Source organism: Anas platyrhynchos, chromosome 11 (genome assembly GCF_047663525.1).
Source record: "Anas platyrhynchos isolate ZD024472 breed Pekin duck chromosome 11, IASCAAS_PekinDuck_T2T, whole genome shotgun sequence".
Classification (NCBI taxonomy): Eukaryota; Metazoa; Chordata; class Aves; order Anseriformes; family Anatidae; genus Anas; species Anas platyrhynchos.
Genome location: NC_092597.1, coordinates 13,760,577 through 13,775,183, shown reverse-complemented (window position 1 = coordinate 13,775,183; position 14,607 = coordinate 13,760,577). Strand labels below are relative to the sequence as shown.

Sequence of the window (14,607 nt, the reverse complement as noted above, 5' to 3'; positions counted from 1 at the left end):
AAATTGCTTTACAGATAGCAGCGTTGGTACTTTTTGGAAAGAATAATCACTTTTGACCCTATGTTTCTTTGAACTGCAATAAAAAACAATTCTAATTTTTACCTGCTTTCTCTCTGAGGTGGCCTAGCCATGTTGCAGACCATGCCTAGTGAAGATGTATGGCATGCTACACATTGTTTTTTATTGCTTTCCTTTTTCTGACTTGCCGTTAAAGCATCATATGAGATAGCAACATCAACTTCAGGAAACTACTACGACAGCATTTAAGTGCACATGAAATTACTGAAAGAAAATGGTGGTACAATACATTCATTTAATTACATGGAAAAAGCAGTATAACTCCCTTTCCTGCTTGACTGGGCTCTCCCCTTTCGTATCTAACAATATTAATGGCTGGTGCTATAAAGGCTAACAGAGGGGTCTCCAGCGAGCATAAATCACCACTCCCACGTCAGCAGAGCCACGGAGCTTTACAGTAAAAACGAGGGTCTGTCCCCAGATTCACGCTGGGGAAAAAGAGCAAGCAATTTATTTTCTGCCAGACAACTCCGATCCTTGCTCTTCTGTAAGAGGTTATCTCTGCCAAGATGGATCTGCAACTGTATTACCTAGAAAAGTCTTCTGGAGAAATTATTTTAGCGCATCTGGAAGAAAGTAGAACTGCTCTGCTCATAAAAATCATAATCTTTATCATATGCTTTTAAGTAACAACTTGTGACTCACTCTCAAGAGTGATATTGAAAATGTGTGTTACTCCATGTGTTGGAAAAAGTATCACCACTCCAAGCTGCATTTTTACTTCTCCATTGTAAGATGTTATGATGATAGAGTTGGAGAAAAAAAAAAAAGAAAGAAAAAAAAAAGAAAAAAAAAGAAAAATCTCTTCAGTTGCACTAATAATGTGCACATTTATACCAATCCAATTCATTTTTATTGCTCCTTCTGCTTTTACTGTTGAGTGCAAACTTTAAAAAATAAGTATATTCTTCCAACTATCCAACGTGTCTTATCCAAAATTAGCACAAACCCTTCATATATTATTTCAAGGAACTAGATAGCTTTGGACATCCCACAATGAAATTTTTGCTAAAAATAAAAAATAAAAGCAAGGTATGTCACGATCAATGGTATTCAACATCAGTCATGCAATGATGCTCAAGATTGAGGCTTGGCTTGGTTTTATTACTTAACTGAACCTCAGAAGAGTGAGCTTTTCAAGTTGTTTTTAAGTATAAAGTGTTCTAAAGGAACAGATTTCAGAATCCCCATAGTCAATAAATCTTTCTAGAAATGCCGCACCTACACACAGAAGGTGGAGGGCGATTTTCCATTGCCATGAGAAAAAGCTTTTCCCAAAATCTCAGGAACTGAAATTCTGACAGCATTCACCCCAGGCCAATCAAGCCGTATGCTGAATTCAGAATTTGAGGCTTCAAATAGCATCACACCAAAACCACCCATTGCATGCATAGGTGTGCGTGTGTAGAAGAATTTTGAAAATGGTAGAGTTGGAAATGGAAATCTCTAATTTGTTCTGAAAAGCAAACGCACCTCACTTCAAACCTAGGAGATGATGTGCTCCTGGGAAACCTTTCCCAATTTTGACCAGCTGATGCTTTTGACAGTAAAAATACTCTTTTGGAAGACTGTCAACCCATAAACCCCTTCCATCTCTGCTGTGCTGACAGACAACAGTGAGCAACCAGAACAGTTTCCCTCAGCAATCCCCGTGAAGTATGGAGGATAAAGCCTTCTGTATTCAAAGCAGAACACATCCCACCCGCTGGAACAAAACTCCCGATAATAAGCAGTAACTCTGTGTTATGAATTTTGTATTTGTTTTTGCATCTCAGGTCTCTGTGGAGCAACCAGAACACGGCAGGCACGCAGAACAACAGGACTTTCACAGGTCCCTGCTAAACTATAGGCACTGAAAAAATATACTTATTTAGAAATCCTGCCAACTGTAGAAGAATGAGTATTTCTTGAGCAAGCGTGAGCTTTTCCTGAGTGATTCAGGAGGGAGAGACGGCGACGCATGCAACGGTAACGAGAGCCAGCACCATTCATCAGCCGCCTGCTCCTGACAGCTGCTTAATGGGATGCAGGGTCCATTAGCCCCAGCTTTGCCTGCTCAGGACAGGTCCTTTCTGCAGCACTGAGCACCCAGGCAGCAATAAAAGTTGCTGTGATGAGTGCAGATTATAAAAGAGGAGCTCTACATGTGGGTTTTTTCCCCCCCCAAAAATCAACTAGAGCTTTAAATCTGCATAAACCTAAACTGGGCATATGCCATCGCTCTGCTCTACACGTTTTCCTGAAAGCCATTTCAGCTGGTGTACGCTATTCCGCATGTTATGGTCAGCAGCTGCACAGCTGATGTTGCTGTGAAATTCTTCCTAAAAAGTTCTGCTAATCCAAAAATTTGTACAAAATTACTAATTAGCAATGCTAGCTGTTTTTCCTTAATAGACCTCAGTAAATAACCAAAAAATACCACTGAGTGTCCTGTGGTTTATCAGTTTATTCACACTTCAAGTTGCTTGTTACTGTAACTAGCTTGGGAAAAATTATCTAATGATTAATGCTTGCACCAGAACTCCACTTATTCAGGCTCCTCTTCAGCTTTGCCACAATGTGTGCGTGACCCGAGACAAAACATCATGTACCTCCTGGCCTCAGTTTCTTCAACTGAAGAATTTTGGCTAAAAACCTGCTCTCCTTCGCTATTTTTTCCCATCATTCTCAGGCCGTAGATTTATTCCCCACATCTGTCCATCTGTTGCTCCCTCCCTTCCATCCCCAGTTCAACTTCTGGCTGCAGTGGCCAAATATGAATTGGGATTAAAGTCCTCAAAGCACAACCTTTTCCACAAGAGCTCGGATGTAAGCTCTCATTTCAGGACAGGCGTAAACGCAGCAGTAACTACACCAGAGCATTTGTTCCAAAGCACAAATGGAAAAAAAAGTTCCCTTTATTTCTTTTTTCCTATCATTTTTCCAGTTATCAGTTTGGTTGTCTTTAGAAGGACTCACAGCCCAGGAGAAATAACTATGATTTTGTGATCTACCAATATAATTTCTTGGACCTTTGCTAGCCTGCAGAACACGATGAAAATTGTGCATAAAAAAAACAGCAGCTGTGCAGGAAGATCCTTGCTGTCCATATGCATGTTAAATTTACTCTCTTAAGTTTCAGTTGCTAATCTTCAATACAGCAGTGACTGTTTTTCTGCAGAACTTGGGAGACATCCTTAAAAGCTACCTCCAAAAATTCCTTCATCTCTAAGTACCACAACGAAGTCTGTGCCCTCCTTTGATGGATGCGGGGTCCCCACAGAGCACTTGAAGATGAAGGAATTATAGCAAACCAACATCAGGTTTTCATTTAACAAACATACGGTTGAGATGAAGATGAAACAAAACACGTATAAGGCCATTCAAAGAGAAAAACTCTCATACCAGAGATTAACACCTTGCAATTAAAAATCTGCTACAGTTTATATTTCAAATTAAAACTAAGTTATTTTTAGAGACAAATTAAAACTTCCTATTTCTGAAGTGTGAGACACTGCCATATCCCATTCTCAACAGGGCTCTTCTGAAACAGCATCTTAGGACCTACTTGGTATCCAAAATCAGCTACCCCAGGGAACTCCAGGCCTGTTTGGATGACTCTTGCATGAACTGCCAAATTATCATCCCTGAGTAAGAGTGGACAAAATTGCTTTTCTCAGCAGAAGGAACGACCTGCCACGTCTCCTGTCCACGTGTGGCCCCTCCAGCAGCATCCTGCAGCAGAGGAGGTTGATGAAGGCATCGCTCCCTGCAGCCTTGCCAAGAGCACTGTGCCTCACAGAAGCAGGACCACAGCTCCACAAAGACACCTTTGTGCATCCCACCGACAGCCCGTTGTCCTTCCTGGTGGTGGGACCACAGCCCTGTCTGACAGTGGCTGGGGAGAGGTTAACTCTGGTGAAGAAATTTCGATATTTTTGTGCTGTAAGACGCGAGTCGACAACACACAGGGTATTCTCAGACCCCTGGGGATGACAACATCTGCATCTCTCCATCCTGATCCAGCAGCTGGGAGTGACAGATCATTCATCACGGTGCTTGGCTGCTGGACAACACGCTATGGGAAGGTGAATCGCAGCATTTACACACCACATCCACGGATCACCACAGACTCCCCGCAGCCATCACAGCCAGGTTTGTTTCTCAGCACCCTGAGGTATGGGGTGGGCAGGGGAGGGTTTGATGCTGACAAACAGCACTGCCAAGGGTTTGCTGTCCACCTGGCTCCTTGATGGAAGCACAGGTCTCAGTTCTTTTGCCAGCATCAGTTATATCAGTTCTGCGGGTAAAAACCCAACTTTTTGAGACACACTTACAACAAGGACCCCTGACAGCGAGTCAGAGTTATCAACAACCGAACAAACCATTGACATCACCAAAATCTACAAAACTTTCTAGTGCAGTAACGTCCACAGATTCCTATTTTTGGCACTGTTACTTCCAGGAAAAATGCACAGCCTTACTCTTCCCAGCCCCGGCCCTCTGAAACCTGCTCTGCTGGGAGGAGGAGCAGTGCAGGTTTGCTGGAGAGGAGCGCAGAGCTTTGGCCGTGCTCTGAGTTCCCAAACACAAAACTCAGCGAAAGGAATTGAGCAACGAGCCAAAAGCACGCACTCAGGTTTCGCAGTGTCCAGCAGCTCCACAGTTAACCCTATCAGGCGAGAAATTACCGATTGCTCCCCTCTCAAGCACCCACACAAAGACGGCTGCCTGCTGATTTTGCTTCTAGAAGCTCCTCTGCTGTTCTGGCCAGGCCGGCGCAGTGACAGGGCACCCTTGGGGATGCACACCACATGTCAGTGGGGGGAGTTGTTCTGCTGGCACAAGCACAAGGGCTTCTCAAGCGGCGTAACCCAAAGTGACGGAGTGGAGTTTTGTTGCCATAGCTGCATCGGCGAGCCTGCTAACGCAGCCCGGTCAGCGAGGTTGCATAAGATGGACTCGGCCTCAGCTGAAGCTCAGGGGAGAAGGGGGTCAGTGACTTCACCTCACCTCTCACTAGGGAAAAAAATACTTATGTGTGCGCTTCATAACTGCATTCAATATTTAGAAAGGTGTGGCTAAGCAAGGAGCTGGCTCCTTGATTTTTTCTTGCTTGCAAGGCATTTTTGAGAGCTTAAAATGCTCAGACTGATCTGAATGCTGTGACATAAAACGTAATTTGCAATGTTCAAGTAGAAGAAAAATAAAAATGAGGGTCCTGATGTTGAAATGCACACAGAATGAGAGCCCAAGTCTCTACTGAATTCAATATGACATTATTTGAGGAGTATAAGCATGTAAAATTTGGGGCAGAACATGACAGAATCTCCAACATCTTCATGTGTGAAAATTAAAGGAAACATAGCAAACAGACAGCTAAGCAGTATTAAAGAGAAGCACTGCCTGCCTACAGCTGACCAGAGTGCAAACACTGAAAGAACTGCTTATGCCAGTATACAAGGACGCTGTGCAGAATAATGAACTGACATTGAACACGTGTGATTTCTCTCTACTGTCTCTGCAATTTCCAGGATGAGTGAGAGAAAAGATGATGCTTGGGATTTTCACTTCTGCACTCAGCATCAGTAATGAATTCATTTCCTCCAAGGAGAACAACACATTTATAATCTAAGTCTTGCAACAACTAGGAATTGCTCCACATCCAGCTACGATCAACAGTAAGGGATACAAAATGCTAAAAAAAAGGAGAACTAAAGGGGGCTATTGCTTCCCAAACCATGAGGTGAAATTAAGAGATTGTCAGAGGGAGTGAACTGATGCTTGAAAAACTTACAGAAGGGGAGCATGGAAACCCTGAGACCATGTATATCACAGAAGTGAAGCAGGAGAGACGTGATATAAGTACAAAACACAAAGCAGCACGAAGAAAACATAATAAACAGAAATTTCCCAACTGTCTTAAAGCATGAAACCAAGGGAGTGGGAAATGAAATCAAAAGGCAGTGAAAAATTCAGGCCTGAATACAAAGGCGGGGGGGGGGAGGAGGGTTCCACGATGTATGGAATTTGTTGCCCTATCAACAGATATCAAAGGTCAAAAATTTGTCACAATCTAAACACGTCTGGAGCGTGTTGGGTATTCAAGTGCCCAGCCTGCAAGCCACGAGCACAAAACATCTGAGGACTTTGGTGACCACGATATGGTCGTATCATACAGCACAGCTACTGCCATAAGGTGCAGACTGGGAAGCAGTCCAAAAAGATAATATTTATAACCCAAAGAGCTCTGACAAAGAAAAGGTGACAGGTTGGTTGTTGCTGAAATGGTTTTGCACCTTCTCCTTTTTTTTCCTATCAGAATGTCCACACTCATTGTGCTGTTCCTGAGCTGTGCAGAGGGACGTGACTCAGAGCTGTTCATGATCCAGATGCAAAAGCTATCAAAGCTGGTTTAGAAAGCAGGGAAATGTGTGAAAGGCCCTCAAATCTGGGGATTCATCTCCCTTTGGCAGGTCCCCATCAGGCATAGCACTCTCTCCTCTTTCCTTAGGATGATGCAAGGATGAAGACAAAAAAGAGGAGTGAAACCAAGGGGGCAAACCACTACCCAGCATGTGGGGCTATTACAGCTTTTATCGAGTCCAACTGCAAAATTAGAGCAGAATAACAAGGAAATGTAAAGCAAAATGATTTGTTATTTGCATAGAATTGTGTGCAGGTTCCATATGGCATTTTCTGTTTTCCAAAAGCAGGAAAATGCCTGTAATGCTGGAGTAAATCCCCAAAGCAGAGGAAAACCTGACTGGCTCGTTCGTTTCCTTCCCAGATGGAGCCAGATAAGCCCCCGGAGTTTATCTGCGAGAGCTGATCTGACGACTTTCATTACCGAGGCATAAGAAAGCCTTGTTTCCACATGAAAATTCCCCAAATAAAGAGGGAAATCATCTGAAAATCCTTCTTCCAGAGTAGCTTACTGCTATTGCAGGCTGCTCGTGAATAACCTCCCGTAACCCACGCCCGACGCCGTACACTGCGCTCAGATGCCATCAACAGACAGACGCTTCGGGGTTTCTGTACGAATGCGTTTTTCCCAAAAATTTACAACTGAACAGAAGGCTGTGAAATTCTGCTTGGCTCTAGCACCGTCTGCTTTGGTTTGAGACGACATTTACAAAGTGAGAAAGGAGGAATGAAACCACTTCCACATCTCGCTTCGTTCCTAGTCGACGTCCCCAGCTTGCTTAAAAAATATCACAAGTTGATTCAACACCCACAAAAATACAAGCTTTTTGCAAATACGAGCTTACAGCCAGCAAACCCAAGCATTTCATCTGCTTCTCTTGATTGCTTATCCAATAACAACCCATCACCTGTGCAGATTCTGATGGATGAAAAAGGTGAAACACCTAAGAGAGACGGTTCAAAAACTGGAACAGAATCCTTATATTTCATTCTATATGAAAAACTTCCAGGAAAGAACATAATATTATTTTTCTAAAAATTACATCAAAATAGGTCAGCAGCATACGATACACTAAACGAGCTAAACCTTTTAAAAGGTTCCTTAAAAGCTCCTCTCTGGAACTTTCTGGATACGTCGGTCTGGAATTTCACAATGTATTTGTGCTGCTGCTTTTATGGTTGTGTCCAATGAGAGAGCATCAGCTGGGACTTGTAAGGACCCAGCAAAAGAAAAAGTTTTTCAGGGGAAACCAAACCATGCTAAAAGAAACTTCACTCTGATCCCTGGCAATCCCACGCTTTTTAAAAGAAACTTTGATCTTTGTAGCTAAAAGGTTTTAATCTCCTCTAAGTGAGTAAGGAGTCATGAAAAATCTTATTTATTGTTACAAACTCCAGTGGGATGGACTTCAAGGGGAAAATGGGATTACAGCTTTAAATGCTGTTGCTCCTGAGCAGTCCTGCATTTTTTACTTACATTTAAAAATACTTAAATATATTTAAAAATATTGCTTTTCCTGCAAAATCTCTGACAGATAACACAGCAAACCAGAAGATCCAAAAGCCGTCCTAGGGAAGGGCTGGCAAAGGTAGCTAGAGCTCCTGAAGTCTACCTTCTACGACACAGGTCACTGAAGCAAAATCATCCCAGTGCAACGTGTTCATTAAAACGACCTCAAGGTGACAAATCCTCAAGATGGGAAAACCTCACTGTGAGTGAGCTCCCGAACGAAGGAGACCCACGGCTGCGGGCGGCAGATGACACAGATGCCTTGAGTTCCTGACGCCCCTCCAGACGCGCGTGCCAAGGCTGACGATGCCAATGCTTCATTTAGGAGCTTGCCAAGTATTTTTTGTTTGTTCTCAAGCTAAGTAGAAAAGGAATTTATACACACAGCATTTTTTAAAAAAAGCGCCCACAGACAGCATATATAAATACATATCCACATGCTGTATAAATACGCCATCTATAAACAGGTTTATAAACTGTGCTATTTTTAATGACACCATCTGGTGATGCAGGGGTTCTGATAAACAACCTTCACTGTGGACCATTCAAGCTATAAACAACCAAGTCATCATGTCTTTGGGTGCCTGCAAAAACTTGCCTGCCTGCATGCAGCGCGTGGTTTTGCATTGGAGACATCAAATCCCCATGGGATCTTTGTAAGAGAAGAAGATACTTTTATTTAAAGAAAAAAAAAAAGTGAATTACCATTTTGGATTCAAAGCACCTGAGATGAACACTGAGCTGTCATTAAATCACAATTAGAAAATCACAGGGAGATAACTGCCACGGTTTGTAAGCAGACATCGTTTGCCCTGCGTTCCAGCCAGCAGCATCACCAGCAGCCGACGAGCACGAGCTGATGCCCTTGGGATTGCCGTTATTCAACACAATCTGAAGCCAGGGTTTTGTGGCATACGGGCTCTCCATATGAGCCCATATCAATTTCCTACACTAGTGGCAACAAAGGGTTTTGCTCAAAAATTGCATTTTGCTCTCAAAAGATGGAAAACTGAGTTTGTGCCATTCAGCTTGCAAAACACACGTTGCCACAGTCCCACTCACTCCTTTAGCATCCTTTTTCCCAACTCTGTCCCTACAGCCAGGTAAAGCAAGAGTCTGACGATGCCACACGATCTGTGGGTAACTTGTATTGAAATCATAGAAGAAAAAATGTATATAGCAATGGTTTTCACCATCAGGCTTGGACACTGTGAGGGGAACCCCAGCTAAATGCCACCTTCCTCTTATGACAATAAATACACACTCTCCCATTTCCCATCACATTCATCTACTCTTGCAGTGGGCTCACAGCTCTCCCTGTTATAAAAGTCATCTTAGGCTGCCCCTATAAAATCTTGTTACGGTGCCAAGCCAGCTGTCCAGGCAGGAATCTCGCACGTAGTGGACCAGTCGTTCCTGCCTTGATAAGGCATCGTTTCAGACAAACAGAAATATTTCAGAGGCTTTCTGCTTCCAGCGTTTCCTCGCTCATCATCCTGCCCAAAAAGAAGGGCACTCACGTTGGACCTGTTGGACACCCATCCTGCTTATGAAAATCCGCCAAGATGCATACAGATTTTTTTAAGAAAAGCTGTTGTTCACAGGTACTTGCTGGTGATTTTTAGTTGAAATAATCAAATATTTCATTAAATCCTTGCCTAGTGTAACTGAAAGGTATAGAGAATGTGCAAGAATTTCCCTATAACCACAGTTCTGGTCAAAGACTCAGGGCTTGGACCCACAGCACCTGAGATCAGTGCTCTCCAAAGCCGAGTGTACAAGGCAATCCACTGGGGTGTGGAAAGAAAATAGTTCTGTACCATTAAATACAAAATAAAAGTTACAGAATAGTGTTTATTTCATCTTTATCTAGTCCCTTTTAATACCTATTTCTGCCTCTGTTGCATAATATACATAATATCAGTACAGAAGCATTTTTTAATTTAATTTTTAAAGAGGTTTGGTCCTCCTGTTGTTTGAATCCCAAATCAGTCCTGCTTCTCTATCTTTCTCCTAACCAAAATGGGAGCTTGAGCCTTAAAATTAACATACTCCCCAGCCTGCAGATTGGAGCATTTACCTCTCGGTGCATTTACCTTATGAGTTTTACACGGCTAACCATAATGACAATATTTTCACAAAAACTAAATCCTTAGTGGGCTTCACAGACATAGTACTTCTCTACATTGGGCTTTAAGCAAGTGTCAAGGAAACAAAAAACAAGGACAAAAACAACCCAAAGCACGCCAAACTGTTTCTTATGGATAGCTAGACCTAGCGTAGAAAAGATGCAAAAAGCCTTGGAGTCTTTTACGCCACTACATCACCCCATGAGAGTTTCCCAGAACATTTTCTAATAATATTTTAAGCACATTTTCCAATTTGCCTACCTAGGATGCTGCTGTGCAGATTTAATAAAATCAAAATATGCTTTTCCAAACATTTTTTGTGCTACCCCCAACCCTAAGCTCTCCCCTGCCTCTCTCCTGCTCAACCTTTACCAAAATAGAAGTGAATCACCGCATCCGGCACGTGCTCATTGCTTGAAGGAGCCTGGGAAGGGGCCGGCGGCTAACGCAGCCCCTGCAGACCCCAGCTCCTCTTGTCCCAGGAGGGGACTGGCCGCAGGAAACATTTTAGGGGGCTGGTGGCAAACAGAGACAGGTTTTCTTCCAATCTTCCTATTCTGAAGATAACTTTTAAGCAACTCAAAGCATTCTTTTTTTTTTTTTCCCTCCACGTGTGACTTATGTAGGATGGCATATTTCCAAATAATAAATCAATAACTTCTGCAGCTTGTTATTTCTCCGTGTGTCATGTGGAATAGAGCTGAGCACAGCATTTTTCAGCGAGCACCCGCCAGCCCATCTCCAACGAAAACAGAAACCCGAACCCAGCCTCCCAGCGCTCGACGCTTCACTTCTGATGGTCGCCTCTTGTCTCCGGCCACGATAAAGATGAAATATGTTCATGCCTAAGCGGAGCGATGAGCCACTGGAGGGAAGGGAAAAAGCCCTCCACACAATAGGAGAAAGAGCCTTTTTCATTAGTTATTTCTCTTTTATTTTCCCTAAATGACATGCATGGTAGGCTGCTGGGATATGGAGCCAAATGAGAAATCCTGAATATCCAAGATGCTTTAAAACATTGCAGGTGATAACCATGGCTACAGACATTTCACAGACCGTACAAACTGCGTATCATCACATCCTGCAACAAATTCAGGGCTTTTCGCGTGTTTGTTTTTTTGTGTGTGTGTGTGTTTTGTTGTTACATCATCCACAATATAGTCCGGACCATCAACCTTCTCCACCTATTCTCCAGAAACAGTAAAACCTCTATACCTCTGGAAATATTTGCAGAGCTTTAGATGACTGAGCAAACATTTTGCAGGACATGTTATCTTTATGAAATTAAGTTTTTCTGTGTGAGCTGGCTGGGACATCAAACTCACCAGGGACCGTGCCAGAAAACAGACTTTGCTCAACACCTGAGAACATGCCAGTTGATCATGCTCCAAGTCTTTTTTTTTTTTTTTTTGAGGCTCAACCTCAGTTATTCGTCAATTTTTAAAACAATAAAAGGATGTCCTCGAAATTGAAATCTGGCATGTAAACAAACCGCGAAGTAGAAAATTAGGCAGAGAAGTTTCAGCAGCAATGCCCGTGGGATGGAAAGCTGCAGGACTTCTCAAACTTTGCAAAAAATCAGCTGAAAACAGGAAGAGGAGGGTGGGGGTGAGCCAAAACAATGAGTACCAGAAGGCTGCCTAACCATCAGGACAGCATGGGATACGTAATGAAATAAACCCCTGCGTTCCTGGCCCTCTAAGTGCCAAGGATCTGAAAACTCAGTACTCAGAGCAGAGTTCTGCAGCAGAGGCAAGATGCTCTGAGGGAAGCCAACAAGACGAAGCACCGTGAGGACATCTGGCCTTACACCAGGGCCGTACCAGTCAATGGGAGACCATCTGAGCAAACCACGTCCTCGCTTTGCGAGGAGCCTGCCAAAGGACACACGTCCTCCTGCCACCCAGAGAGGGCACGGCACCGACTGTGGCAGCACCCCTAGCAGCCACCAGCAGCAGGAGCACAGCCCCTCAAACAGCCTGCTGCCACCAACCTGCTCTGTGGGGCACATGGGAAGGAGAAAAACACCCTGGCTAAATGGTGAGGCATTCCTGCAATAACAATCTTTAAATCTTAAAGGGTAAATCATTACCCTTTTGAATCCGCGAGTTTGCCTACACAGATATATCAGAATTTATGAGCCCAGGCTTCACCGCATGGTTAGCGCTGGTCTCTCCTGTACTCTGCTGTCATCTGCTAAAGCACATTGCCATGCATCGTGAATCACCACCGGGTCTTCCTCAGCTATCCAGCCAAGGGGCGGCTGTCTATGAGGTCTTCGCATCTGTCCTGGCCTGGAGCAGGCTCCTGGTGGGCAGCAAAACTGCGACCACTCTGACAGAGGCACCAGGCTGAAGACAGACAGCCAGAGGATGCCTCGGACGGTTGTGTGCAAACAGCTGGAAATAGCACTGTCTTCAGACAGACGGTTTAAAAAAAGATTTGTGACGCGCATTGTGTTAGGTTTCACCAGGAATCATAGAAGGAAAAAAAGAAAATGAGGTTAAAATAATCCCACGCCTGCGCTAGATCGCTTTACGGTGGGGATTCTGGTTTCCATAACATGAGGGGTATGTCATAGCAACAATTACATCACTGCTATATACCATTCTTGCACACAATTTTACTACAACTTTAAGAAAAACCCTTGGTGATTACTGGAATTTGTCCTTTCTTCTGGCAGAAATGTACAGATAGCTTGGGTAATGCTGTCTGCCACCTCCTGTAAGCTCTGAAGATACAAGAAGCCTCTCTCTGGAAGCAGAGGACACCTGCACATCACCAATAACCCCACTGGTTTTTCAGCACAGAATACATCAAATAAATCCTTGCAAGCACCAAATATCTCTGACTTTTGCAGCTCAAGGTAACGCAACTACTTTGCTGTCTTGAAACACAATATTAACTACCCTGTCTTCATTTGTAGACTGGCTATTATTATTAAAAAGCAGATTAATCTTTGGGCCAACGAGGAACAAAGGATGTTCTCAAGTCCCAAAATCTGAATACGTATCAACACTTTTCTTCTCATCAGATGCATTCCTCTACATGCAGCACATAACCCCCAGAAGAACAAGAGAAAATGATGTAACTGTGAGAGTCAACCAGGAATTAGCACTCATGCGGCTGTGCAGTGTATTTATACTTGCAGGAAGCAAAAAATGAAGAGATGAGCATATTTTCCACTGGCAGAGACTGCAAATGACGTGCTCCAGCATTAAGAATTGGAATGAGTACTGGGGAAACAGATGCCCCTGAAACTGTTCCTCTCATCCATATAGAAAATATGGACTTCAATGACTTCATGCACTTGACAGATTTATTGTAGAAAGCTAATTAGGTCATTGGTTATAAGCTGGCCCAGGGAGAATTAGAGGCACATTCCTTCCACCAAACTGCTGCTGTCAGGAGCTCTGCATATACCCCAGATCCAGGGTGGAGCACTGACCTGCTAAGAAATCCCAGCCCGAGCACAGGAATTCTCTTAGGGATGCTGGCATCTCAGCTTGTTCCCTCAACTGCCCTGAAATCCCACCTCACCAATGTGCATCCTCCCTCCAGCTTTCAGGAAGGGTCCTCCCTACCCAAATCCCTTCTAGAAAGTCTATTGGTTATCTTCATAGAAAAAAAAAAGCATATTGACTTTGCAGCAGTCTCTTAGTTTGCTCTTATATTGTGGCTAATTGTAACCCAGACCTGTTTCCTAGAATACAGTCAGGTTTCCTCAATAGCTTCTCACAACATCCATTGAAGGGTGCATCAGAATATACAGAACCAGCTACAAAACTGAAATAAAACATTTAGTGGCTCCACTCCATGTTCTTGATGAAGAGAGCTAAGACAGAAGGGTCAAACTCTGCAGCAAACAGCCCGATAATGATCCAGCTGGGGCTACATTGCTCATTTTTGCCCTTCCTGTATGCCCATCCCTTTTCTGGCTTTCCAGATATCTTGTATTGCTTATCTCTTATAATGCAGGGGCCCAAAGAAAAGCTATCAGAGTTTCTGGGAAGGGCTGGCTTAATTCTCTGATCTCAGCTGGACTCAGGCTGCAGAGTGCAGTTCATCAAATACCAGCTCTGCTGAAACTAATGATAAGGAGGATTTCCATTGACCCCACCCAAAGAAGAATTTCACCTGAAAGAAGGGCATGTGGACTGGCATTAAAAAAAAAAAAAAAAAAAAAAGCATTTTGAAGGTCTATAGCATCTACTGTACTTTTAAAATATTTCTTTATATATATGTATACACATATACATATATTTAATTCTTCCGAAGGCATCTTCTATCAGTCACTGTCAGGGACAGGATACTACGGAAGACAGACTGCCTTTTATTCAGCCCAATTATCCATTGCGCATTCAAAAAATGACACGTACTTTAGCAGTTGTCGTGTCCTGCTTGTTAGTAACTAACAAATGATGTTTGGAAAAGCCTCCTCTCAGCCTATTGAGAAGCTATGTCATTTTGTGGTATATGTTACCT

The 14,607-nt window shown here is 43.3% G+C and overlaps 1 protein-coding gene across 18 annotated transcripts in view; it reads right to left on the bottom strand.

Moving 5' to 3' along the window:
- The window catches only part of MYO9A (myosin IXA), a 186,293-nt gene that overhangs the window by 56,490 nt on the left and 115,196 nt on the right, over positions 1-14,607 (bottom strand). The gene's annotated exons all lie outside the window — the stretch shown is intronic.